Here is a 5,569-nt window from a genome sequence, read left to right on the forward strand (position 1 = left end):
CATGCTTCCATGGACAGGTTTGGGATAGATTCAAGAAAGAGGGTTGCTAAACCCAAAGGAACGGGTGCAGAAAGCTTTGCAAGGCAAATAAGGCACTCCCAGCAGGCCTGTGATAGGCTAAGTGTCCCTTCAGAGCCCCGCCTCCCTGCTGCAGACTGATAAGCCTTAGTTTAAAGTTGGACACCTTATTTTCCAGGCTCTGAACCGTGAGAACTCCCCCATGCCTTTTGCCTCCCACCAGGGTGACCATGGTATCAGGGCAGTGGGCAGAGAAGCCAGGAGTAGGGAGGGGGTGGGGTAGGTATTGGGGGGGGGTGTCCTGCTTGCTGAAGTGAGTTTGTTTCAGACACTTCGATGCTGTTCCATAACTAAGTTAGCAGCCATCAACCATCGTATGAGGACCTTTCAGGACCTTTGAACCATCTTAAAATGGCAGTTCTAATAGATTTCAATGACTTGATGCCTGTACCCCCATGGGTGAGATTTTTATACATCCTCTTTCCCTTTGTATCACTGCCCATTTTATAGACATGGACGCTAAAGACCAGAGAAGGGAATTTGTCCAGGATTTGAACCTAAATATGTCATGGTTTGGATCTTCAATGTTCCCCCAAAAGTCCATGATCCCCAGGTTGTGGGAAATGGTAGAACCTTCAGGAATCAGAGCCTAGAGGCAGGAAACTAGGTTATTGGAGGAGTGCCCTAGAAGAGGAAATTGAGACCCAGCCTCCCCCCACTTCCTGGCCACCACAATGTAAACAATCTTTTCCTCATGCACTCCTGAGGTTCTATCGAATGCTCCCACGGGCCCAGTGCAACAGGGCCGCCTACTGACATGAACTAGAACCTCCACAATCATCCTTTCCCATCCCTGAAGTTGTCTGTATCATAACAGCAATGTTTCACAGCCACGAAAACCCCAATGCAGCTCCGAGTCTGCTCACGTCTCACATCCGATTCATCCCAACTCCAGCTCACATGCCACTCCACAGAGCATCCTATCTGCCTGGCCGGGTTAGAGGTTTCCTCTGTTGGAGCAGAGGTCATACTGAGACAACGTTGCCACCAAATAGAGCCCTTACAACCAAAAATGAGGTATGGTCCTCTCAACTGTCCCTTGAGTCCAGGGTCCTGACAACTACCTCAGGACAGGCTTGGTGTGTCGAGTCTGGGGGACAAGGCTGGGAAGAAGGAGGGGGTGAGTGTGGCCTTTCATTCTACTTGAAAGACACCAAGACCCAAGAGAGGGATGGGCTGTGCAAAGTGGAAGGAAGTCAGTCATGGGTTTCAGGGTCAGAGTGACCTAGGCACTCATCTGAGGTACTTAAAGCATGTTGTCACGGGGCACTGCCAGACCTGGAGGCTTGGTCCACACATGTGGTCATGATTCAGGCTGTGCCTCACCCCCTTATCATGAGCTCCAGACCCAAGACCAGGCCATGCACATGCCCTTATAAGATTGCTTATATTGACATCACAGTTTGGCTGCACACTCCCCTGCCCTCGTGTTGTCTACATAAAGGCTGGGCCAGGGTACCAGGAATAGCTTCTTTTCCTCCTTAGGATTGTGATAGAAAACATAGAACATGAAATGTCCTATTCACCATTTTAAAGGCCATGTTCAGTGACATTTCAGACGACTTGCTGGGAGCATGTGATCATCTCTTGGCTGGGAGAAGGAGAGGGAAATAAAAGAGAAACACACACACACACACACACACAGAGAGAGAGAGAGAGAGAGAGAGAGAAATAGATGGGGTGGCAAGAACCTCTAAAGATTTGTCCCTACAACCTGCTTTCTCCAGCAGAGCACCATCTCCCAAAATGCCCCCACCAGCTGGGGACCCAACATTCAGAACACAAGCATGTGGGGGACATTTCACAGCCAGACCGTGACAGGGTGAATGCACTGTGTGCCTGGCTAGCGCTTGTGTTCCCAGCCATCTGCAATGGATGCCTCTGCTGTTTCCAGGAAGTGGGTTTTGTGACTCTATCAGGGAATCTCACAGCTGCTAAGGAGAAAATTCAAGTATAGTTCATTCGTGATCGACGTCCAGCCAATCAACAGATGTCTCTAAGCATCTGTGTGAGCCATATCTGTGGTGCCTGCAGCTCTGCACAGCATGTGACTCTGAGCATCTGGGATATTTAGGGACATGGCATAGATAGGGGTGTGTGTGTGCGCAGTTGTGTGTGTCTGTACATGATGTGTGTGTGTGTGTGTGTGTGTGTGTGTGTGTGTGTGATATGTTGAGCACACATGCCATGACAGTTCTATGGAATCCAGAGGCAGCTTGTAGAGTCAGTTCTCCCCTTCTACCATATGGGTCCCGGGGATTAAACCCCGGTCACAAGGTGGAAAGTGCGTATACCTGCTGGACCATCTTGCCAGTGCATTCTTTCTCCTCCTTTTAAATGACCTCTAAAGAAATATGAAAGCCACTGATGGCTCCTTGCATACCTGTCCTAAGAAAGGGGTTTGGGAGCCATCTAAGGCAGGGTTCTCGGACAGGTCAGACTCTGGCGACAGGCAGCCTGTCAGGGAAAATGCCTGAGCAAACAGGCTCACAGAGTTCAAGAGGAGCATCAGGTTTTTCGGAGAAAAACTTCATCCCCTGCATGCCCGACAAAGGCACAGAGGGTCCAACAAGAACATCCTGGGCCCCTCCAGAGATGGAGGTGAGATGCTGTCTTCACAGCTGTGTCACTGCTGGTGTTACTGAATATGGGGTCACAGCTTGTGCCCCAAACCAGGCTCAGCCGCTCATCACCAAGTCATAGAGTCAAAGTAATAGTGGAAACCAGAAAAAGGGAGGTTTATTCAGTGTGGCCACACTGGAAAATGGACTAAAGAGGATTGTCTTTGTCCTACTCCTAGGACCTTGGAGAAGGTTCCAGCCAAGGGAGCCACTGGACAAAGGCCAGGACTGGAAAAGAGCAACAGCTGGATCCCAGAATAAGACCAAGAGCCCTGCAGCTGTGTGAGAAAGGAGGGGTGACTGTAGGCAAGACAGAGAGCCTGTGATCAGGTAGCAAGTGAGCACTGCCCAAGGTCATAGTGATTGGGCCAGGGTCACGGCCCAAGGCTCCTACTCCCCTCAGTTGGGTCTTATTCCAGAATTTTCATCTTTGGTCACCTATGTGACAGGGAGGAGGTGACGAGTCCTGAGGGTCAGCTGCTGGTACAAGGCCACCCTGTGATCCTTACTGAGGAGGAATTTGTCACGTAGCCTTATGCTATGGCTAGCTACCCGAGAGATGGGCAGAACCTGGCCAGGTCACCTGGTAATCAGCTGCCAGTTGATGTGTGACCTAGAGCAATTCTCTTCTTCTCGGGGCCTCAGTTTCTCCCCCATCCAGCAGGGTATTGGAAGGCAGGGTCTTGTGCTGGGTAGAGACTGTTTGTGAATGGAGTTCTGAGTTGGAGTGGATTGGCCTTGTGAACTCTCCTGTTTACAGCCCCATGAGACAGACCGTGGAGGGTGGGTAGGAACTTAGCTGTTGGGGCTTCGTGGGAACCCAAAGGAGTTGCACAACGCTCTGGCAGCAGCTGGCTGACTCTGAAAAAAGTTGTTTTTCATGGAGTGCAGCTGCCTGTGCAGCTGAGGGTCATCCCACTTAGCTGGGAGTGGTTAGGGGCCACTCTCCCAAGGCTGGGAGAGCATGGGGCTGCTATGGCTACCTACACAGTGCCCCGGTGTGTGGGGATTGGCCCCTGGCATATGGTGAACCCTCTCTGAGAATCCCTGGCCATCTGTGGGGGTATGAGTTGTGTGACCATGACCTCCCTGAATACCATAGCTCAGAGCCGAAGGTTAATGGGTCAGAACCCAGACAGTCGGGCTCTCTTAGCTTAGATACTCCACCTTCAGCCTTCCACATCATATAAGGTCAACCAGAGGCCAGAGAAGAGAGTGGGGTAGGAACATGAAGAGAGGAGACAGTTGGGAACACTTTGGAGCTCAGACACCCCTGTGTGCCATTTCATTCAGGAAAATAATACTGACTTCACTTTACAGCTGGGGATACTAAAGTAGCCACACCACCCTGGACTGGGGCAGGCTGGTGGGGAGGCCTAGGGGGACTTGTAGATTCCCAATGCTAGATCCAGTATGGATCCAGACAGACCCAGGTCAGCACAGCTGGATGAATTGGTGACTGGAGGGGAGGTCTGTGAACCCCTGTATTTCAGCTGCTATGGGATGGAAAGGGGCCTAGGAAGGAGGCCTGCCCCAGTAGGGGTGGAGCTGAACATTGAGTCAGTTAAGCTTCTGTCTATGTGGAAAGCACTAACATGTGGTATGAGCAGCAGAGTAAAGACCTGCTTCTGAAATGCTTGTGTGATGTGCTCATGTCAGGGTCTTCACAGAAGCAAGCAGGATCTACTGGGCTTGGACCAGTCATGTGGGGGCTGAAAGGCAGGCAGGCTAGGAAGGGCAGACACTGTGTGAACTGTACCAGGCTCTGAAGGCAGATGGGGTCTTTCAGAAGATGCTAGTGGTGAGCATATAGGGACAAGGAGTGGACAGAAGCGGGTAGCCATTGGGTGACTAAGGCAGAATGTTGGTATAGCCATGCTGTGGTAATCTATGCCTTCCACTCAAAGCTGAGAGAGTGGCAAGCAGATACCAGGCCCCCTCCTTACAAATTACTTGACACTTTCTAGTCCCTTCCTCCTGGGCACTGAGGCACACCCCCCCCCTTCTAGTTAGCCACACAGCACACAGCCACCCATCCTCCACAGCCACCCATCAAATTAGGACATCTGTCTCCGGAGGACTCCAGTAGGAGACACTGATGCTGCCCTGGGTGTTTGAGGCTGGGGAACAGCAGCCCTAGAGTGGGCCGCTCAAAATGCCTGCAGTTTATTCTGGAGAAGGAGTTTGGATCATGCCTCTGCAGCCCCTGCTCTGTGCACAGGTTGAGCTAGAAGGTCTCAGATCCTTCTGAACTCTATGATACAGATCTGCATGGTTGTAGATCACCATCTCCAAACCTGCCCTCCCCACCACCACCAAGTCCTTCTGAGAATTTTCGCTTGGAAAATCTGGACTGTGTCTGCTTCCAGCCACTATGGGATTGTGGGTAGGGTGTGTGAAAAGAAAAAATAGATAGATAGATAGATAGATAGATAGATAGATAGATAGATAGATAGATAAAATGGATGGATGGATAGATAGATGTAGATAGACAGACGGACAGACAGACAGAGGTAAGCAGGGGCAGAGCTCAGCCACATAGCAAAGTGTTCATGGAAGGGCTCAGGTACTCACTGGGAGCCAGTACCCTTTTAACTGCTTAGCAGGAATGACCTTGTTTCCCATAGCAACCAGGAGTTGGGTAGTGTCAGGAGGGAGAGATAAGACCTCAAGCTGGATGTGAAGGAACTATCCCAGCAGCCTGACACAGGCTGCCCATAACAGCAGGCAGCCCTGGGATCTGGTGCGTTTCATATGCATGACATTTTATCAACCTGGAAAGGCCACTTACAGTTCTCAGAATGACCCCAGTGATGAACTACATGTGAAAAGACCCCAGCCAGTGGGGGACCAACACTTCTGTGGTTGAC

The sequence above is a fragment of the Mus caroli genome, unplaced genomic scaffold, assembly GCF_978045245.1.
Source record: "Mus caroli unplaced genomic scaffold, Mus_caroli_1 scaffold_4, whole genome shotgun sequence".
Lineage (NCBI taxonomy): Eukaryota > Metazoa > Chordata > Mammalia > Rodentia > Muridae > Mus > Mus caroli.